Below are 24,313 nucleotides of genomic sequence, written 5' to 3'. Positions count from 1 at the left end.
CTTGTGACAGAATGACCTGTATTCAGAAACAGAAATATTTCTTATGTTTCTCATGTGTGGTGCAATAACCATTGCTTCGGTGTAGATCTGACAGTAAAAGGTGCCAATGGGCCCCAGCTCTCCTGAAATCTGTGTCTCAGTGCCACTCAAGGAAATACATTTACCTGCAGAGCCCATTTGGGTGTCATCCTTCCCTTTTTCATAACTGCATTGACATATTTACCAGAACACTGCTACTTATGTCTAATGTTAACCCTGCACTAAAATTTACTTCAGGGGGAAAAAGAGAAAAGCCTGATATGGGTTGATGTTTGCTCTCAGTTCAGCTTACTCAGAATATTCCAGATGGTTTTGGTGAATGAGCCTGCAGAGGATCGCTGATGTGCATTTGAACAACTGTCTGTATGTAATGTGACAATACAAAGTGACTGACACTACCCTTCATACAGGCTGCAAGGGCCTTGGTGAACAAAAACATGACCCATGGTGACAATGGCCATTTGCTGGCATTTTACACACTTGGCAGAATTTCCATATTACTAGGAAGGCCAGTAATTAGGATTGGACAACCTAATTATCCCTGGAACTGGAGGTAAACTGGCCTTTAAACCATGAAGTGTTGCTCAGTGGGAAGATGTTTCATGGAATGATGAATGGCAGTATAGTATTAATTGAAGGAGTACTTGGAAGTGGTGGTGAATCTCCATCATTCTTTTTCTGTGTGGTAGAATTATCTTGCAGGAACTTTGATGAGTTTACAATATGCCTTCTAAATGTAGTACACTTGATCCATTACATGTCAATAGTAGTGGGAGAAAATGTTTAGGATTGCGTATAGGATTCCAGTCAAACAGTCATCTTTGTCCAGGATGTTGTCAAGCAGCTGAATGTTATTTGAGGAGTATTCGTCTGTACATGTGGAGAATATTCCATCACCCTCATGATTTGTGCTTTGTGGATGGTAAAGATTCCTTGGAGAGTCATGAGTTGAGCCACTTTCTGCAAAATACTTCGCCTCTTACCTACTCTTCAATCCACGTGACTGGTCATAGATACATCAAGTTAACAGTAACACAAAGTCATTGACTATGGTTATGCTTTTGAATGTCAAGGGAAGTCCCAGGACTTTATTTTGTTGGAGAAGATCATTGTCCGGTTAACGTGTTGCTGATGTGATGCCTTGTGCTTGAATGTAAAGTAGATCTTTCAATGTAAGGGAATTACTTATTTTTTAGACTTTTTTTTACAAGATGTGGGATCACACATCATTTCTAGCACCTATTGGCTGTCTTTTGACTATCATTTCCAAGATAGTTGTAAGTCACATTATTGTACTACTAAAGCCTTTCTTATCAAAGTACCCCCATTGTGCTGTGATCTGGATGTTCCACCATTTGATAATGAGGAACGTAGAATTTGTGTGAGAATAACAAAAAAAAAGAAAGAAATTATGAGAATAATGCCTATGAAAAGAAGAGAAAGCTAAAAAAGTACAAAAGTAATTGTTGGCCCCATAAGACTGAGGCCAGAAGTTAATAATGAGGGATAAGGAAATGGGGAAACATTAAACAAACATTATTTGTTGAATAAAAGTAGAAATTTCTGGAAGTACTCAGCAGGTTAGACAGCATCTGCAGATAGAGAAAAGAACTAATGTTATTAATCAAGTTAGAGTCACAGAGTGATACAGTGTGGAAACAGGCCCTTCGGCCCAACTCGCCCACACCGACCAACAATGTCCCAGCTACCCTAGTCCCACCTGCCTGTGCATGGTCCATTTCCCTCCAAACCTGTCCTATCCATGTACCAGTCTAATTGTTTCTTAAACAATTGGATAGTCTCAGCCTCAACTACCTATTCTGGCAGCTTGTTCCATACACCCACCACCCTTTGTGTGAAACCCTCAGATTCCTATATTTTCCCATTCACCTTGAATCTATGAACTCTGGTCCTCGATTCCCCTACTCTGAGGAAAAAGACTGTGCATCTACCCGATCTATTCCTCTCAACATTTTGTACAACTCTATAAGATCTCCCCTCATCCTCCTGCGCTCCATAGAGACACAGCCTAAACCTCTCCCTATTGCTCACACCATCTAGTCCTGACAACATTCTTGTAAAGCTTTTCTGAACCCTATCAAGCTTGACAATATCTTTTCGATAGCATGGTGCCCAGAACTGAACACAATATTCTAAATGCAGTCTAATCAACCTCTTATACAACTGGAAAATGAGCTCCCAACTTCTATACTCAATACTGATGAAGGTCAAAGTGCCAAAAGCCTTTTTGACCGCCTTATCTACCTGTGACTCGACCTTCAAGGAACCATGCACCTGTACTCCTATATCACTCTGCTCTACAACACTACCCAGAGGTCTACCATTTACTGTGTAGGTCCTGCCCTTGTTCGACATCCCAAAGTGCAACACCTCACACTTTTCTGTATTAAATTCCATCAACCATTCCTCCGCACACTTGGCCAATCGATCCAGATCCTGCTGCAATCTTTCACAACCATCTTCACTATCTGCAAAACCACTAACTTTTGATCATCAGCAAACTTGCGAATCTTGCCCTGTATGTTCTCATCTAAATCATTGATGTAGATGACAAACAGTAACGGGCCCAACACCAAGCCCTGAGTCTCACCACTAGTCACACAGGGCTCCAGTCCAAGAGGCAACCTGCCACCATCATCCTCTACCTCCTTCCATGGAGCCAATTTGCTATCCATTCAGCTATCTCTCCTTGGATCCCATGCGATCTAACCTTCCAGAGCAGCCTACCATGCCGAACCTTTTTGAACGGCTTGCTGAAGTCCATGTATACAACATATACAGCTCTGCACTCATCAACCTTATTGGCCACGTCTTCAAAAAATCAATCAGATTTGTGAGACACTACCTTCCACGTACAAAACCACGCTGACTATTCCTAATCCATGGGCCGTGGAACCGTGGGAGCTGGGAGGGCTGCATGGCTAGACATGTTTCAGTGTCTCCGGCTTTGGACAAGGCACTGCTGTGCTCTGAGCAACCTGGTGGTAGGCGTTGGAGAGCCAGGGCAGAGGGAGAGATGGAAGCAGAAGCAGCGATGGGGGCAGATGTGGACGGGGAGCCAGGGCTGGTGAGTGTTTGCTGGGCTGGCAAGCCGATCTCTGCAGCTCCGGCCATGGAGCAGCTTCACTGCAAGAGTCCCGGGCCGTCGCAGGTGGCCGGGCCTCGGGTCGAAGGCGAGGAGGAAGCATTACTCGGCTGCCATGAGAGTCTCAGCACCGAATTCACCCTGGTGACCGGCATGGACCAGGCTGCGACTTGGTGCATCCTGGAGGACAACCAGTGGCTACTGGAAGTAGGTACCAAGCACTGGGTAGAAGCGGTGGAAGTTAGTGGCCTTCAAATGGGGTTGGTTGGAGAAAGCATCCTGCTTGCCTGCTAGATTTTCACTCTTACTGTAACTGCAGGAAAAATGTTCCCGATATTTTTTTTTAACAGATCTGTCACAGAGGCTGAAAGTTCCCCTTTGCAGTGAGGTTCCTTGAGACATTTTATTTCATGAAAGGTTCAACAAATACAATATAAAGTTGTTGTTGATTCTTGGTTCATGAATCATATCAGCTTTCATTATTCGAGTAATTCTCAGGGTGTTGTTTAAACAGCTCATGCAGGAAATGAAGAGTTTGTAGAATAAAAAAAGATTACTTAAATTTATTTTCTTCGGCCTGTGTCCTTAAGTTAATCGGTGTTGATTTAACATCTGATACTAAGCTAGATTCCAAGCTGAACAGTAGGATCCATACACCTTTATTGTTCAATATTGCGTTCATCAATAGATTCATAATTTGCTGTTGGGCTCCCTGCATAATACTGTTTCTACTTAATATTGAGCGCATCATTAAATGTAAACCATTGAAAAGAAAGCTGCAGCACCACATATACCATTGAATAGAAAGGTCACTTTTGAACATTGCAATTTCTGTTTCATACAGCAATTTATTGCTGAGCTCACAAATTAATACTAAACATATTTAGTGCCAGGATCATCATTAAATACTGTTTCTATTTGAATAAAGAATACAATTCCATACGTAGCACTAGCCGACCCTTTACCTATGCCACTTAAAGTAGTTTCCTACAAATATAGAGCGTCCAACACAATATTTTTTATGTTTAATGCAAAATATTTTACTGAATACTAATTTAATACTTCATATTGCATAAGGGAGCTGCATATCCATACATGCACCACTTAATGCAGAGCTCCATATTTAATCAGAGCTCAATAGTTAATACTGCTAATCACTTAATACTAAATTAATTGTTTAAAATTAAGTCAATTATTTAATATTGAGCTCACTGATTTATATTGAGGCACTGGCTATTACAAAGATCAGCAGATATATCCTAGTAAACTACTGCTTGCTAAAACTAAACGATTTGATCCATTTTAAATTTATTTTTAGGGGCATGGGAATTGTTTACAAGGCTTACAAGCATTCATTGTTCATCCCTAATAGCACATGAGAAGATATTGGTGAGCAACTTCTTGGGCCATTGCAGTCCTGGTGAAAGTACTGCCGCAGTGTTGTTATGAATGCTGTTCCAGGAATTTGGCACAGTAATAATGAAGGAAGAATGATGTATGATATTCAAGATGACATGTAACTTGGAGGGGGACATAAACTAGGTGGTGTTCCCAAATCTGTTTCTCTTGTCTATTTTGGTGGCTGCATTCATGTGTTTGATTAATAATGTTGGAGCTTTCCAGTTTTGAGAAATGCTGTCAGAATAACTATATTCTGAATTTCTTATTTAATATAGAACTTACCATTTACTACAGTGTGCATTGTGTATTGCTAAACGCATAACTCACAATATAATATTTTTATTATTCAATTTTGACTTCAACAGGCAGATCCCTAAACACTGTTTTAGTGATAAGTGTGTCCATCTTATTTTATTTGGAGCTCTCTTGTCAACATAGTTTCAAGAGGTTTAAACCAATTTGTTGAAAAGTGGTGCCAGCTTCTATATGGTTGGTAAAACAATATAATCTTAATTCCTGGAATGTAACAGTGACCTATGGAACAAATGATTTAATGTTCCTTGCCCATGTGTAAGTCAGAATTGGATGGGGTGCAGTGGTGCGCTATCAACCCGATTACTACTCTTAATGCTGGAATGCCAGATAACCTACCAACAATCAATTGAAGCACAGTGGACCAAATGTTCATGTTGCTGCTCTAAAGGAGGTTAAATGGCACAGAACCCCACCATGAGCCAACCCCTTTCAAAGGCTTGAGGCGAGAACACTGACAAAATGGATGTTCCTCTGTGCATTAAGGTGTCACTAAGTTGGGGCAGGAGATTTGCAGTTCACCACCTTTCACATTTCCTCCCCTCCTTCGCAAAATGGATGTAAATTAAGTTATGGAAGCCAATCCACAAAGATGTATTTACATAAATATAACTGATTCTAATCTCAACTCTAATTTACTGAACCAGACCAAACAAAGCCTGTCCTTCACTGCTCGTTCCCACTAAACGCCCACACTTCTTCAATTCATTCTCTGCTTTTTTTCTATTCAATGTTCTAATAAAACTTGTCTGCGGCTGAGAGCTTATTAATTGTATTAAAAGATACAATCCCCTTTCCTGTTCTCAGCCGTTGCCAGGCTGCTGTATATAAAGTGGATAGATCCAGCTAAAATAGGTCTCTGATGGAGCAAAGCCACTTATTACCTTCCCTCGCCCTCTTTTTATAAGCAATGTGGCCTGTTTTATTTCCACATAGTTCCATTGTCATGTTTCACTTGAGAAATTAATGAAAAAATAGAGGAAGCATAACAAGCTCCCAATCAGAACAAATAAACATTCACACATTCTAATGTCATGGATTAATAAGTCCTTCCTATAAATCATGGAGGTAATTTCACATCAGTTCAGAGCAATATTGCCTGTAATAATTAAACCATGCATTATACAATTCATTTGATTTGATTTAACTTTATTGTCATTGTCCATAGTACAAGTACTGAGACAACAAAATGCTTTTTCAGCCATACGAATAAGCACAGAACATGATAGACTATAACATAAAATCCCCACAGCGGTATCAAAGTTTCCCACTGTGAGGGAAGGCACCAAACTTCAGTCAACCTCCTCGTTGATGTTCTATGATGTTCACCCGTGGTCGGGTCCTCCCGAGCCCCCTGCAGTCATCACTACGGGCAGCCCGATGTTCAGGCCCTCTCGCCTGGATGATAGAACTCCGATGTCGGAACGGACGAATATCCTCAGCGGCTTGGACCTCCGAATCGGCCACTTACTACCGGAGTCCGCGGCTCCCGAAGTCCAAAGGCCGAGCTGGGTGGAAATTCCCAGGACTCCGCGATGTTGGTCAGCGCCGCCCGCACTGGGAGCTCTGCAAATCACAGCTCCGCGATGTTGATGCTGCAGGCCCAACACTCCGGAGCTTCAAACGCCAATCCCAGTTGAGGCATTGCCCGCTCCGCGATGTATACAGTGCTGCGCCGCCGCTGCTGAAGCTCTTGTCCGGTCCTCGGCAGGAAAGGCCGCACCAATCCAGTTGGTAGGCCGCGACTCGGAAAATAGTCACATCCTCGCCAGGAATCAATCAATCAATCAAAGACTTTATTGTAATTCAAAAATACACCAACAAATGCAAATATGAACAAAATTTTGTTGCATCTGGCTCACTGTGCAACATAAAATAACAAAAGGATAAAATAGATAAAAAGATAAAATAGATAAAAAGATAAAATAGATAATAGTGGCAGCACATTATATGGAATTCAAGAGTCTGATGGCTCGGGGGAAGAAGCTGTTGCAAAACCTGGCCTTTCTGCTCCTTATACCTTTTTCCCGAGGGCAGCAGAGTGAATGGAGATGTGTGGGGTCTTTTATAATGCTGTTGGTCTTGGACAAGCAACGTTAGCACGCAATGTCTTGGATTGAAGGAAGAGAAGTCCCGATTATTTTTTCAGCCGTCCTCACCACTCGCTGCATGGATTTCCAGTCGGAGGCTTTGCCGTCCCCAAACCAGACAGAGATGCAGCTGGTCAAAATGCGCTCTATGGTGCCCCTGTAGAAAGTGGTGAGGACGGGATGGGGGAGGTGAGCTCTTCTCATCTGGCGCAAAAAGTGCAAACGCTGCTGCGCTCTCTTAACTAGTGATGCGATGTTTTGTGACCCCGGTCAGACTGTTCGTGATCTGCACCCCCAGGAACTTAGTGCTACTGACCAACTCCACATCAATGTCATTAATGTGTAGTGGTGTATTACTGTGCCGGTTTCTCCTGAAGTCAACAATGACCTCCTTTGTTTTATCAACATTCAGGATCAGATTGTTCGTGTTGCACCAGTCCACCAGCTGTTTCACCTCCTCCCTGTAAGCCAGTTCATTGTCGTCCCGAAAAAGGCCCACCACTGTTGTGTCATCTGCATACTTCATGATGTGGTTTGTACTAAACCTGGCACAACAGTCGTGGGTCATCAGGGTAAACAGCAGTGGACTCAGGACGCAGCCCTGAGGGGAACCGGTGCTCAGAAAGATGATGTTGGAGATGTTGTTTCCAACCCGCACTGACTGGGGTCTGTCAGTGAGGAAGTCCAGTAGCCAGTTACATAAGGAGGTACTGAGTCCCAATGAACCCAATTTGCTTACCAGGTGCTGAGGGATGATTGTATTGAACACTGAACTAAAGTCCACAAACAGCATTCGCACATATGTGTTCTTCTCCTCTAGATGGTCCAGGTCAGGTGGAGTACAGAGGATATGGCGTCCTCTGTGGAGCGGTTTGGCCTGTAGCAAACTGGGACGGGTCAAGTGTGGAGGGGAGTCTAGAGGTAATATGGTCCCTGACCAGCCTCTCGAAGCACTTCATCATTATGGGAATGAGTGCTACAGGGCGGTAATCGTTGAGACATGTTATTGCAGATTTTTTTGGTATTGGTATGATGGTGGCAGTCTTGACACATGATGGGACAACAGCCTGGTTTAGCGAGCTGTTGAAGATGTCAGTAAGGACATGTGCCAGCTGATCAGCACATTCCCTGAGCACCCAATCTGGTATGTTATCAGGGCCTGCCGCCTTCCGTGTGTTCACTCCTTTTAGGGTCCTCCGGACATCCACTGTATCAAGACTGAGTGCCTGTTCATCATGGTGAGGAAAACCTTTTCTCGCAGGTGTGTTGTTAAATGCCTCAAACCGTCCAAAATATTTATTGAGTTCATTGAGGAAGTTTATGTTGTCTTCACAGGGTGGTGGGGCAGTCTTATAGTCTGTGATGGTTTTTATATGGTTTAAGTGACTGAAAAACGGTTTCCCCCTTACCCAACCCCCCCTCAACCACATAAAATATTGAAAAAATCCCCCAAACAAACTTTAAACAAACTAAAAATAAAAAAAGATAGAAAAACAAACAGACTGTTATCAGACGCAGCCATCATGCAGCGCCCCCCGGATGTTCATATCAGGATTGAAGTGCAATATATTTTTCTGCCCCATCTTCTTAGTTCTCTACTTTGCTGTTCCATTTGTTATTTTTCCACCTCATCACTCCATTTCCACTCCCGGCTCCTGTCCCTGTCTCCCTATTGATATTGTTGCCATGCATATGTGCATCATTGAGGGAACAAAAGGATTGTAAAGCGTAAATTAATGGTGGAATTGCTCTTTCGCAGAGAAGCCGAGCTGACCAATTTGTTTGGCAACGGGTATTTATCAGAAGGCCAATAATGAAAACAGTTATCAGTACCCTATTGCTGCATCATTTTGGCACATAAATGGGCACACTTTAATTTCTGTATGAGGGAGAGAGAGAAAACCATCTTAGTGTGAATGAACTAAATAAATGGTGCTTTTCAGTTCTTGTACTTCATTTCCCAAAGAATCACTGTCTTTATATGAAGTGTAACTTAGAAATAAGATTAAATTTGAATGGCTGCTGGACCTTTCCTCCATTTTCCACTGGAATGGGAGATCACATAATTCCATTTCCACAGTTCAAATCAAAAAGTAATCTGCAAGCAAAAATACATTTCAAAACAATATATGTTTCCATTGATAGTTTTAGGTTTATAAGATCTCCGTTAAATAATGGATAAATAAATTGCATATGGGTGCCTTGATATTTATTAATAATCAAATTGTTAAGGCCTTTGGGTTTAATCAGCACAATTCTGAAAAGAGCAAATAATGCAAAATATTAAATAATGAAAATGTTTACAATTGACGACAAATTATAATGCAAAAGGAGGGCATGCATCAATAATGTCACTAATTGCCTCCTTCAAATGGAAATTAATTCATGTTCAGATATTATACAAAACCACAAATAATGAAAGAGAATTATAAAGATGATGGAAAATATTAGCCTTTGAAAGCTTTCAAGGGGACCAGGCCAGGGAACCTTGCGAATGAGCAAAGAGTGGAAGAAGCTGAAGCCGATTTTCTTCCAAGTTTAGGGCTAACATAATCCTCTTCTTGGTCATCACCATCAAATTTTAACATTCCCCATAATATTATAATATTATCCCGCAGGAAATATTCTGTAGATTTTTTTCACCAAATGAAAATATCCAATAACGCATGTCTCACAACTTACTTAGCCTTGAATCTGACAGGGTATTCCATCCCACTTGACAGAAATTGTATTCATAAACAGGATTGCCGTTTGAGAACTATCCAATATCAGTTGTATTCCGCAAGGCCCAGTTAGAATTTCACCAGAACAATTGGCAAAACAGTGCGTCAATATTCACAACATGAGCATCCCATCTGCTTCTGGTTGGTATCCTATCAGTCTACAAAATCCAGACGGTTGAGTTCAGAGATGGCAGGAACGGGTTGAATTCTGAGTGGATAAATGACTTTTCATTTTTAACTATCTTGTTTTTGGCTTCTTTGTGTGTCTCTGCTGTTCAACTAGATGTACATATTGCCTGCAGTTCTCATCCTACACGCACAATGCAGCACACTTATCAATGCACTCAGAGGGCTGGCAGTGAATCTCAGCCGAGTTTTACATCAGAATTGCAGTTCCTCACTGCTTCATTTGCACAACATAACCTTTAAATCATAACACAGGCTTCTGAACAAAACTTGTCATTCAAATTCAAATTTGCCGTACAAATCACGCCATGACCAAGCCATGTCGCACGACACATGTTTCAATAAAACACAATTGTTTGTGGAATAAACACAAAAGATATTTTGCCAAATTGGGGGAAAAAAGGTAAAATAGATCTCATTATCAGCTGAAATTTAATTGCTCTGCGCTAGTTCGAGGCACAGCAAAACAAAAATAAAGGTTTATTTGAATTTTTACCACTTTTGCCCGCTGGAGAAACAAATTTCCTTCAAAAATAGCTCAATGACCATAAACATTAATTAAACCCCCTAAACAGCTCATTGCTCTCACATCTGCCACCACTCTTTCCCCATCTGACCCAACACCCTCAATTCCCCAAATGATCTCATATGATAAAGACAGCATGGTAGAATCTTTGATTGCAATGGAGGCCACAGAAGAAAGGTCTCGACCCGAAATGTCACCCATTCCTTCTCTCCAGAGATGCTGCCTGCCCTGCTGAGTTACTCCAGCATTTTGTGTCTACCACAGATTTAATATGCAGTCTTGTGTTTATCTCTATTGGAGTAATACTGATGACATTAGAATTGGCCATATCACTTTAATGTAAGGAAATTCAAAATCAAGAAGTAAGGTTAGACTCTGCATATTAACCAGTGACCAGGGAAACAATAAAGGCTGGCTGAGAAATTCCAACATGTTTCTTTCACATTAAAACTGTTGTCAATCATGCTAACAGTGTGAAACTTTCATACAGAGATTGAATTTCATTTGTTTACAGAACAGCATTGTTGAGTTTTCCTGTGCAACATTGCACTAAAAATGACATTGTTGGTTTCACTGCAGCATTCTCTATACAGGTGTTACAAGTTCTTCCATTTGCTATTAATTAACTCGCCAAGTATATACCCAGTAGAAACCTCTTAAAGGGACTTCAGACAATACAAGCAACGCTCTTTCTGCAACTGGACAGTGTTGATACTTAATGAATGCCTCAGTAATGGAAGAGGGAGTGGGTAGGAGAATACTCTTAAAACATACTGAACATGGATGGGAACACAGAGACTCTCCTTGGCTTCAGCCAAACAGTCCTGGAGGAAAGTCACCAGGAGAAAGCCAAGTCAAGTCAAGTTTGATGTCATATGCCCAAGAAAGGTGAGGTTCAGGTGCATTGAAATCCTTGCTTACATCAGCTTCATAGGCACATAAACTCAGATTACACTCAAAATATAACTTGCACATAAATTATACAAAAAAATGAAAATAAAAAGTCTGTGCAAATACAAGACATTTGCACAAACCACAATTACTAAACAAATCCATGGTGGTCCGTAGTTTTCTGTTATTTGATGTAGGATTAGGATTTTGCAGTTAGTTCTATGCCCTGACGACTATCAGATTGTACTGTAGTTGTTCCTGAACTTGGTGTTGTGAGACTTCAGGCTTCTGTACCTCCTGCCCAATGGTGGTAGCGAGAAAGGACCTGGACCAGATGGTGAGGGTCTATGATGCTAGACGCAGCCTTTTTAAGGTGGCACCTCATGCAGATGCTTTCTGGGATCATCCCTCTTATGCTTATGTGCATCTTGATGTTTGCTATAAAAAGAATAGGAAGGAGGATAGCCTTGTCTGATTCCAATTTTTATTGCCACATGATAACGAGAATTCATTTCCAAATGTTGATTCATTCATTTCCAAATGTTGACTCATTCATTTCCAGATGTTAGGAGCAGACCTAATTTTTCAAAGGCCTTTCTTTACTTCAGGCTATTAAGCAAAAATCCATCTCACTAACCAACACATGGGTAATCATACCCTCAGGTTGCTCGTAGTCCTGGGACCTTTCTGCAACTATTTTACCTTCTGCTTTCTGGAGTCATCTCTTATTCCACTCAGTTTCCGTATTCCCCTTGTTAACTTTCTTATCTTCCTATCAATGGCAGTTGATAATATCATGTGGACACCATAAGATATTTTACTGGTTTCATCAGGAATCTGGACATAATGTCTTGTTTATTGTCATCATGGATGATGTAGTGAAAATTATTTCCCAGAATGTCCACCTAGACACCAAGAGCTGCTGCGACCAGGCAGTTACTCTATCTTTAAAGTATATGAAATGATTAAAAGGAGTGGAGTGGTTTTATGTACTACACGGAGAACAACATTCTACCCCCATTCCTCACCCAGCACCTCCTTTACTTCACTAGTGGTAAAGTTGCTTCCCAGCAGTCGATACCCTGGCTGAAGAAATGTTGGCCGTGAACCAGATTACTGGCTGGATTGATGAAATGTGACCATTTACAGTAGCTGTTTGGGTACTGCAAGTCACTCTTTTACCCAATCAGCACAACAGCCTTGACCATGTGAGATATGCCATGAACTCAATGCATCCTGTCCACTTGCAGAGGGGAGTGCTGACACCTAGTTTCATGCCTGAGACTCCAAGTCTCCAACTACTCACCTGCTTCTGAGTAGTGCCAACTTCATACATTTAAGTTAAAGTATGTACATTTCAAAAGGCATTATGTCACAGCAAGCATTGAGATCCATCCCAAATGATTAAAAAAAAATCTGAAACTGCTTAGAAGAGATATTACATTTAATCTTAAACAGAAGGCAATTGAGCAAGAAGCAATGATGTGCCAAATAAAATACTGCAGTGTTTTATTTGGAGTGAGACAGTGTTTAAAAGTGAGACAGGTTTGAAATTAAAAGAACGTTTTTAAACAATGTTTATCATGACCTTGGGATGTCTCAGTACTTCATAAACAACACATTGCTGAAATGGGGAAAACTGGCAACCTGAGTAGCTTTAAAACCAGCTGATACAATTCAAATTAAATGTGCCTGTTTTAGGTAGGATAGAGCTCACAGGTATGCCATTTTAACCAAACCTGTAGCATCTAATTTTCATACATTTTGAATGTGAAGCATTGTCATGCATGTACTCTTTCTTAACATAAAAAACATAAAAAAACAGACACAGAAAAATCCACCATAAGATTGGAAGCTTCATTTTTCAAACAGTTTACATGTGAAGCTAAAGTATTTGCTGCATTGATTCTTATACCTTTAAGCAATGAATGTTACATAATAACTATGAACAGTTTCTACAACGGCCTAAATGGAAATATTACTAGAAGCATGTGTTATCAGCAACATTACATAACATTTGTTCAGATCCTCAGACAATATTATAGAGCTTATACATTACAATTTGTTGTCTTTTTTCAAACAATTCAACTATGACATGACAACCACGTTGTTCATAGTAATAACGAATTAAAGAGACTACTTTCAGTTTTCCAATGTTAAGTGGATGCAAGTTTCAACCAAAAAAAACAGTAGGATGGTACACAAAAATGCTGGAGAAACTCAGCGGGTGCAGCAGCATCTATGGAGCGAAGGAAATAGACAATGTTTCAGCCCGAAACGTTGCCTATTTCCTTCGCTCCATAGATGCTGCTGCACCCGCTGAGTTTCTCCAGCATTTGTGTGTACCTTCGATTTTCCAGCATCTGCAGTTCCTTCTTAAAAACAGTAGGATGCTTTTGAAACCAGCAACAAAATCACTTAAAGCTGTCTTTATGTTTTATTGCTTTTATTAAAGATTTTACATATCCATTTTCACCAGTTGTAATTAAAGAGCAAAATAATTTTTGCTTTACAGCAGGATTATATGTATCCCAGAAAAAAATCACCATTGTATCTACTATTGTATCTTTAATAATAATAATATAATAATAATAATAATCTTATTTATATAGCACATTTTCAGTCAACTTGCATTGACCCCAAAGTGCTTCACATAATTACATTACATTTACACACAGGCAAAGGTGGGTGAAGTGTCTTGCCCCAAGGACACAACGACAGTATGCACTCCAAGCGGGATTTGAACCGGCTACCTTCCGGTCGCCAGCTGAACACTTAGCCCATTGCACCATCTAACATCTACAATGTTATAAGGTCACACCTTCTGCAATTATAAGATACCAAAGATGATAGGTACTTATGTAGAGTATCATAGGACTGGAGTGTAGAAATCATTCAATGTTTAGTTTAGTTCTATATTGTCACCTGTACTGAGGTACAGTGAAAAAAAAATTGTTTGCATGTTGTACTGTCAAAGATAAGACTATACATGATTACATCAAGCCATCCACAGTGCACAGTTAAAGAATAAAGGGTACAACTTTTAGTGCAATATAACATCTGATGAAGCCCAAATAAAGATAGTTCAGGTCACCAGTGACGTAGATGGAAGGTCCAGACTACACTGTACCTGATAAGAGGACCGTTCAGTTGCTTGGTAACAGCTGGGAAAAAACTGCCCCTGAATCTGGAGGTGTGCATTTTCAAACTTCTGTACCTCTTGCCTGATGGGAGAGGGGAGAAGAGGGAGTGACCAGGGTGAGAATGATCCTTCATCATGCTGGTGGCATTGCTGAAGCAGCATCAAGTGTAGATGGAGCAATGGAAGGGAGGTTGGTTTGTGTGTTGATCTTTTCTACGTCCGCAACTCTCTGAAATTTCTTGTAGTCTTGGATAGACCTGTTCCCCAACCAGGCTGTGATGTATCCTAATTCAGTATAATGCTTTCTACGGCGCATCTATAGGTTAGTGAGGATTGTTGGGGATATGTTGAACTTCCTAAGCCTTCTTACGAAGTAGAAGTGCTGGTGTGCTTTCTTGGTCATACCTTCAATGTGGCTGGTCCAGGACAAATTATTAATGATATTTATTTCAAGGAACTTGAAGCTTTCGACCATCCCTACTACAGCATCATCAATGTGTGTGTGTGTGCCGGGGTATGTGTACAGCTTCACTTCCTTAAATCAATCACAATCTCCTTTGTCTTGCTGACATTGAGCAAGTGGTTGTTGTCTTGGCTCCGTTACAAAATTCTCAATCTCCTTTCTGTATTCTGTCTCGTCATTATTTGTTATCTGGCCAAATACGGTGGTATTTGCGAACTTCTGCGAACTTGTAAATTGAGTTGGATTAGTATTTGGCTGAACAGTCATAAGTGTATAAGGAGTATAGAGAATAGACAGAGAACGCATCCTTGCGGGGCACCAGTGATGAGGATTATCATAGAGGATGATTTGTCACCTACCCTCGCTGATTGTGGTCTGTTGGTTAGGAGATCGAGGATCCAGTTGCAGAGGGGCGTGCTGACTCCAAATTTTACACCTGAAACTCCAAGTATTCCTGCCTGAACATGTGTGACCTGTGTTCAGAGTAGATGTTTTTCTATTGACAAAACTGTATTACACTGAAAACTATACAATGACATTGTGCAGTTTTTTGTTGCTGCCACAACTATTCTAGCAAACAATGCCATAGCATTGTTCCAAAGCCCTATTTAGGATGTGCATAGAATTAGCTGGTCCATCACCCATTAAAAAGGTACTGGACATTGCTTTGAGAGACCTATCCGTCAATTTCCAGGAAGCAATTATTGAGAAGACAGAAGTTTGAAATGAATGTTGGCTCCCCTGCTGTACAAAAGTTAGGAAACTTTCACATGACCACTGTGTCTAATTCAACAAGAAAGTTTCCATTGCTTTAATGTTCATGAAAATATTGCACATTGTGCCATTTGTGTATTTAATTGTTTGCTCACTTGGGATTGACAAATCTAGAAGGATCATTCTGAATTTAATCTCAATCTAATTTGATTCTGTGTCACTCCCACCCCTTCCCTTCATCACTCCCACCCCTTCCCTTCATCACTCCAATTCCACCCCGCAATCTTTCAATTCAAGCAATATCCATTTGCTGCAATTTACACAAACTGAACAGGAAATTATCACGAATGACTTGCTAAATGTTCCTTTGCTACAATGCTTGCAAGTCCATCATTTATGTAATCATCACCATTCCTGGTCTAGGTTGTGTCCTCAAATCACAAGGAAGATAAATTGTTCATATATTCCAATGACATTAGTACCAAAGAGTACAAGACAACATGCATGAGTGTGGTGTACTCCCAATTCCTGAACTAGCCGCATATTCTGCCATTATGTCTCCTATATCTCCTGCCTACACACGAGCCAATGGGCCATTTCCTGTTTCCGACACAAGAGAGTCGGCTATTCATAAGGGATTTAAAAAGCTGCCGCATTTTATGTAATATCTGAAATAAACATGGCAAAAACATTTTAAGATGCTTCACCAGGAGATTTATGGACAAGATAATTGATGGCAGGCGAGACATTAGATTGAGGAAGCAACTGCAGATACTGGTTTACACTGAAGATAGACACAACATGCTGGAGTAACTCAGCAAGTTAGGTAGTATTTCTGGATAGAAGGAATGGGTGATGTTTTAGGCCGAGATAATTCTTCAGACTGAGAGCCAGAGGAGAGGGAGACAGAGATATGGAAGGGTACAGTGTGAAAACGAGACATCAAAGGGGACGAGGCCCAAGGCAAATGTAGAATAGATCATTGTTAGCTCGGGGAAGGTGACAAACCCATTCCTTCTATCCAGAGATGCTGCCTGTCTGAGTTACTCCAGCATTTTGTGTCTATCTTAGGGGGACATTAGAGCAGGTAATCACATGAATGGTCAAATATATATGTTTTAAGGAGTCTTAGATGGAGAGAAAGATAGGGAAGTTTGCGGAGATAATAAGCTGTAGTGTCTTAAGTGAAAGATCTGTAAGAAACCCTGAGAACTATTTCTCTGCGATTTTCCACAGATTAAAATGATCACAACTCATTATTAAAGCCCCTTGGAAATTTGACCACTGGCCTCCTCCCCACCTGGTGTTTAATCCCTCCTCCCTTTAATTTCTTTTAAAATTTGTTTTTCTGTGATACTCGCCAATTTTAGTGAACAAACAAAACTTGTCCCTTTTTTATTAGTTTAGTTTAGTTTGGAGATACAGCGCAGAAACAGGCCCTTCGGCCCACCGAGTCCGCGCACAATAACGCTATCCTACACACACTAGGGACAATTTATATTTATAGAAAGCCAATTAACTTACAAACCTGTACGTCTTTGTAGTACTCTCTCCAAAGATTCTGCCTAATCTGATGAGTAACCCAGAATTTCTGCTTCAGATTATCAGTATTTATTGATTTTTACATTTTGTTCACACAGCTGCTTTTAATTCCTTTATATTTCCCTCCAGAAGTGTTTTGAAATCATTCTTGAATGAGAGAAATTATTATGTTACCAATTTTGGATATTATACAACAACTATAATCAAAGCATGTGACTTTTTGTGATCAAATATTTATTCAGATGGCTTAACAACATGTAAAAGAAAGGCATTCACTATTTTCACCAAATTGAACCATTGTGGAGTTAAACCTGCTCGCAAGCTGTGTGATTCACTCAAAATTCTCCTCACGTGATGATTAGAAAAAAATAATAATGTTGAAATTATCTTCCATGCTATCAGTGTATTATTACGCTCGTTTACTTTATATGGAGTATTTCTTTCATTATAATTACCCAATTTAATGTATGAAGCCATTATAGGTTCATCATAGGTTCACCATAATTCTTCTTATTAAAATTGTAAGACCATGCTTAATTCAGATAAATAATTCAAAAAAATAGGTCAAAATCCCTGATTACATATATACTCATTAGCTTACACAATAGCTATATTTGCCAGCTCCAAACTCAGCAGAGATAGTGTGGATGGGACTGCGGTATAAGATCTTTTGATGATGATGATGATCAAAGCTCAATAACAAATCAATGTTACCATGTCATAAACCTCACGAGAAAGTGGAAAAAATGAGCTTGTAATGTTTTAAAAAATGTAAAAGATATATGATGCTACATTTATAATTTGGAAATTACCAGACTGCAAACTCAAAGAAACAGACAGACCATGGCTTATTCATGGAACTGCCTTTAACCTAGTGTGTCTGACATCCACAAAATGATGAATAAAATACATCAACCTGTCGACCAAATGCATCAGTGTTGAAATATGATGACATGATCTTCAAAATGTTCTAACTCAGGATTTTAATAACGGAACCACATGTGTTGTAACATCCTTAATGTGCCACAACCAGATTCTCTGGATATAAGACTGATATGTCCAATTAAACAATGAATGAAACATTCAACACACAGCTGCTACTATTACATTGAGGATACAATAATATTTGGACAGATTAAAAGCTTCACACGAATTATTGCATTAAGGGTTAAACTGAAAGACTATTTTGAGAAGATGTCTTTTGAAGGCACCTGGAAGGTTCCCTGCAACGAGTAGCAAATTAAAGAAAGAGATCAAAGAAATGGATATTTACCATTCGAAGAAGTTGGCCGGGCGACTTGCTGTTTATCTCATGTCCACCAGGGTTAATCACAGGCAACACGTGAATTCTGTCATACTATATATGCTGGACCACCTTCCTCCGGGCACCTGTAGCTGACAGTGCCGAGTATTTGGTGGCAGATTCTGGTGATGATGCTTATTGAGGTTGGACGATGTGAGGAGGGTGGGGGGGTTGGGGTATGGTAGGCGATGCGTCAGAAGTGAGCCTTGCACTGTTCTCTCTGTCTATTTCCTAAACCAGAGGAGACAAAGAATGTGATTCTGCCCAGCGAGCTGGGATACTAATCAAGGTTGAAGGAAAAATGCTCCGGATATCACGATTCATCGACAAGTGTTTTGGAGCAGCTGTCGTCTTCACGCCCACATCCCTGATTAAATAGTGTAGGCTATTTTTTTTCTTTCTTATTCTCTTTTTGCCCCTATATTTCAAGCCCTCTCCTTTTCTTTTCAGCTCAGTGCTTTCATAAACAGGATACATTCAAAGCCCACCCACACACACACACGTACATGTATACATCACATGCTGTCTTGAATTCTGCAGAAACATGAATAGAAAAACCAAAAGAGAAAAGAAGCAGCAAACAATGCCAGAAGGAGTGTGCAGAATATAAACAAACTGCTTCTAGGTGCACCAGAGCAAATTCAGAGTGCACTAAAAACACCCCAGTAAATTCAAACTTCATCTCTGCCGCATACAAAATCTCATTACTGCTGCAGGAGAGTTATGCACAGCCTGAATATTGAAAAAAAAACATAACATAATGGACTCATTCCTCAAAGGGACCACTCAGCAAATGTGCTGAAGTGGCTCCTTGAACACCTCTCATGTTTGCACTCCAGCATTCTGATCAGAACCCCAGGAAGGATCAGAGTGCTGTGGGGGGAACAACGTTTAAAATCAAAGAAACAGTTGTGTCAGGCAAATGTGAGAGAGAAGGTGTAAGAAATGGAAAGGATGATATTTTTCTTCATGTTAATTTAATTTTTGGACAAACAATTGAATTTCATTCTCACATTACCTTGCCTATACTTTACTCAGTTATAGTCTTGTAAAATGGAAACAGTCCCTTCGGGCTACTGATTCCATGCCAACCGTCAAGTAGCATTTTCAAGTCAAGCATAGTTTATTGGCAAATGCACGTTCAGTGGGATCTTGCTTGCAGCAGCAACACAGGCATATCAGCTCAGACAAGAAATAAAACATAGATTATACAAGATAACGAAAGGACAAATGACCGTACAAAAAGCAAGATGCTGGGGTAAAGCACAATTAGAAACCAGGTCCTTGGTGGTGCAAGAGGTGATCTGTAGCTTTCCATTGCTGAGTAGGATTGGTCGTGCAGGTCGGTTTAAGAACTGATGGTTGTACGAAAGTTTCTTCCTGAACCCAGTGGTGTGTGATTTAATGCGTCATTTCCAATGGTAGCAGTGATGTAAGGGTATGACCCGGATGGTGGGGATCTTTAATGATGGATGCCACCTTCTTGAGGCAGTGCCGTATGTAGATGCTTTCTATAGTGGGATGGGCTATATCGTGATGAACCAGGCAGAGTCCACCACTCTGCAGCCTCTTGCATTCCTAGCATTGGAATTGCTGCAACAGGTTCCAGTCAGGATACTCTCTAAAGTGCATCTAGAACTTTATTAGAATATTTGGTAACATGCTGAATTTCTTCAAACTTTCTACACTAATCCTACATTAATCTAATTTTATTCTCCCTACATTCCCATCACCTCTGCTTAGATTTTGCCACTTACATAGAAACATAGAAACATAGAAAATAAGTGCAGGAGTACCGCCATTCAATATGATCATGGCTGATCATCCAACTCAGTATCCCGTACCTACCTTCTCTCCATACACCCATGATCCCTTTAGCCACAAGGGCCACATCTAACTCCCTCATACCGAGGCATCATGGGCAATTAATAACCAATTAATCTATCGTCAAGCATGTCTTGAGGATGTAGGAGAAAACTGGAGCACGTGGCGAAAACCCATGTAGGTACAGGCCAAACTCTAGACAGACAGCACTGGAGGTCAGGATCAAACCCAAATCAGCTGTGACTCCACGGGCTGCACCATTTTGATTGTACTGATCGTCAGAAACGATAATATCCTTTAGATTAAAATTGCAAACAGTAATGAGACAGAAAGGAAAGGAATTGCATTCCGCCCACCACCATTCCTCCATACATTCACCTTAAAGCTACTGTATATCTATTCATTCTTGATTTGCCTACCCTGGGTGAAAGACTCTGTGTATTCACCCTATCTATTCTACTCAAGATTTTATTCAACTATATAAGATCACCCCTCAGCCTCCTGCACTCCAAGGAATAAAGACCTAGCCTGCCCAACCTTTCCCGAAAGCTCAGGCTTTCAAATCCTTGCTATTTCTTCTCAGTTTGATAATTAGAACTAGGTCAAGGTATCAAGACATTGCACTTGCCATTTAGAACTAAGAATTTCCTTTATGCAAAGAGTTGTCAACCGTTGAAATTTCCTACCTCCTATATTCAAAGCTGAACGATAATTTTTCAACACTTAAATGGTCAGAGAAGGTGGGCCAGGCATGGGATCTGTCATTATCTTAATAAATGCCAGAATACTCCAAGGTCTATGTGGTCTCCTCCATTTTCTATTTCTCATGACTGGACAACAACAGTGTCAAATTATATCTGAACAATACAGCCGTAAGTATTCCACATGCGTGACAAACCAAACATTTAGCAGCAGGAAGGATACCCCCAACCCAAATCTGTCTTATTTGAAGGGATCATCATCTACTTGAAACTTAGTAGTAACTTATTAATTTCTGCTGAGTTTTACTTCTATTATTTGAGTATTCCAGACCATGCTTTCTAAAGACTGCAGTGTGTAAAAAGCTGAATTTGATTTCAAACCGTCTCCAATAACTAGTTCCTCCCAGGCATGGATGCTCTGGTAGAATCGCACTGGACCTGCCTTCTACCACTACCTTAGGAGCTGTATCCAAATAGCTTTCTGTGGACTCAGATTACCTTATGTCTCCATCTCCTATCTCAAGGCTCCTAATATAGTATCACAAAATTGCAGAGCTCTCACCAATGTTGTATCCTCTAGCAAGTTACAAGCATCTCCTCAATGAATTCTACCACCTGCTGCAGCTACATTGCACTTGTCTTTTAAGTGCGAACTAATGCCAGCTACTCCAGAGATTGGAACCACGCTGATACAGTCAGGTGAGAAACAGTCTGGTTGGTCTTACCTAAATGCTCAAATATGCAAATTAACAGGAAGCACAGATTTGAAACATTGATGTTGCACAGGTGCAGAATAATTATGCAATCAAGATTTCCTGATCCATTTTAACCCCCACAAATTCTTACTTACCTCTGTATTTCTTATCCTTTTTCAGCTACATTTTAAGCTGTTTGATTCTATCTCTGTGAATACATTGGGTTTTTTTGCCCTCTGGCTTGAGTTGTGGGTCAGTGAACTGTGTTCTGTGAACTGGAGAGCGTGACAATCTGTGAGGGGAGTCCGTTGTGGCTGAATAGCAACACACTAGGTACCTTGTAAATTCTCCAAGCATGTATTTCTCAACTGTCAGTGACGTAGGCATGTGACATTAAACCATCAAGAGCAGCTTACATCAGCAAAGGTGAGCTATTGTGCATAACAATAGAGCAAGGCTGGCAGTGAAAGCATCACAAGATGTGAAACTGCATGACGCAGTTTAGCACATTACGGTAATTACTAAATACTGTGTGTGCTTTGAGCTCAGGCTTGAAAGGAATTTCACCCTTCCAATTCATTTACTTTTTGGCACTGAACTATACTGTGGTTTGATTATTCACACAATCCAGCAGAGTTACTCTTCTTAATGCACAAATGTAGAAATGGTAGTTGTGGTCTCTTAAAGCAAGGGCAATCAACTATATCTTGGCCATGCCGGAGCCTGTTATTGAGAGACGCGCACTCTGTGAACATCTTTTCTAGGCCAGGGAGAGTGAAACTACCAATACCACCGCACCAAATGAGCAAAACACAAAGTGCTGAAGAAACCCAGTGGGTCTGTTAACTTCTCAGGAGGAAATGGACTGACAAATTTTGGGTCAGGACGCCCATCTTCAGACTGATCAGTCTGCAGCATGGTCCCATTCAGAGAAGTCACCTGTGCATTTTCTCTCCAGATGTTGCCAGACCTGCTGAGTTCCTCCAGCACATTGTATTTTGCTCAAGAATCCAACATCTGCAGTTCCTTGTGTCACCATCCCACCTATTGCACTGACTGAACTCAACAATGTCATCATAACCAAAAGGGATTTAAACAGCGTGCTTCTGGTCTGCACAGCTCACTATAACATAAACACATGAAAACAAGTGGGCTCTCAGGTTGTTCAAGCCTGCCCGGCCACTTAATATCATCAATGCTGATCTATGCTGGCCTCAATTCCTATTCTCTGCCATTTCTCCATCGTTCACTATTCCTTAATTAGTCAAATATTTAACTTACTTTGCTTTTAATACTTTTAATGGCACAATGTAGTTCCTGCTGGCTGCAGCCAAGGGAAAGTGGAATTTCCTTTTCCCTATCATTTCAAGGAAGAAACCTGTGGCTTTTATCAAGAAGGTGTTGTTGGGGGGTAGTTGAGCAAAGTAGTAGTAAGCCTTTGATGCTTAGCAGACGAAATAATATAAAAATGAAGAAACGAAGAACTGCAGATGCTGGTTTACAAAAAAAGACACAAAGTACTAGAGTAAATCAGCAGGTCAGGCAGCATCTCTGAAGAACATGGCTTCCCCCACTGCTGTCGTAGATGTATCCCTCATCCGCGACTCTGCTGTGTCCCATGGTTCTGCTTTCACACCCCTTTCCCCCCAGAAGGAACAAGGATATAGTACCCCTGGTCCCAAGAGCGGAACTCGCTATCAAAACATGGAGGGGACACAATTTTTTGGCGGCCACGCGCGCATGTGCACACACACACGCACACACACACGTACACACACGCACGCACGCAAGCGCACACGCGTGAGGCTTCAGAGGCTCAATCCAGCATTATATGCAGCTCAACTCTGCCTGTCTCACCGGGTTAACTACAGCCCTGTCTGGACTGACGGGATACCAGCGCTGCTTCTCCGCGCTGGCCATATTTCCCGCAAGTCCAGGAAGGGCTGTAGGCTCACCTGGCGGGAAAGGCTGAGTTGAGCTGCGTTTAGCGCTGCTTCTCTGCGCTGGCTGTGGGCCTGGGGGGTACAGCTCCCATCTGACCCGACCAAAGATCCTATAGCGGAGGATATAGGACCTCTCTGGACACCTGTGGGGGGGGCACTCGGGACAGCGCCGGAGACCCGGCTAGGATCGATCCTGGCTACGGATGAAGCGCAGGTCTGTGCCACGTCTCCCTCCTCCAATCACTGTACTCTATCCTCAGTCCCATCCCCCTCCCCACTCCTCCCTCCTCCAATCATCGCGCTAAATCATCATGTCCCGCCCCCATTGCCTGCCGACTGACGTCTCTCTCGTCCAATCGGCGCCCTCAATCATCAGTCCCACCCCCACTGTCTCACGGAAAGCGGAGATTTCACCGGGTTTTTAAATCCGGATTACAAAAACTTGGGGGGGATGTCCCCCACCTCTCAAAACATGGGGGGGGGGACGTGTCCCCTCTGGCCCCCCGGGTTTTCCGCCCCTGTCTGGTCTTCACCTTTTACCCCAGCATGATTCCAACACCAGTCACATCTTCCAGATGAGACAGAGGTTTACATGTACTTCCTCTAACCTCATCTATCGCATTCACTGTTGCCAATGTGGCCTCCTACATATCGGCGAGACCAAGCTTAAACTTGGCGACCATTTTGCTAGGCCATTTCGGCAAGGCCCACG

General features: G+C 41.3%; 1 protein-coding gene and 1 long non-coding RNA gene across 2 annotated transcripts in view; one reads left to right on the top strand and one right to left on the bottom strand.

Moving 5' to 3' along the window:
- The window catches only part of ptpn5 (protein tyrosine phosphatase non-receptor type 5), a 76,560-nt gene extending 55,820 nt beyond the window's left edge, over window positions 1-20,740 (bottom strand). The window contains exon 1 of the mRNA XM_055649661.1: window positions 18,409-20,740. The gene's annotated coding sequence lies outside the window, so the exon portion shown is untranslated. The remainder of the gene's footprint in view (window positions 1-18,408) is intronic.
- The window catches only part of LOC129705829 (uncharacterized), a 144,881-nt gene that overhangs the window by 63,884 nt on the left and 56,684 nt on the right, over window positions 1-24,313 (top strand). The window lies entirely within an intron of this gene.

Source organism: Leucoraja erinacea, chromosome 18 (genome assembly GCF_028641065.1).
Source record: "Leucoraja erinacea ecotype New England chromosome 18, Leri_hhj_1, whole genome shotgun sequence".
Classification (NCBI taxonomy): domain Eukaryota; kingdom Metazoa; phylum Chordata; class Chondrichthyes; order Rajiformes; family Rajidae; genus Leucoraja; species Leucoraja erinaceus.
This window is presented reverse-complemented; position numbering and strand designations above follow the sequence as displayed.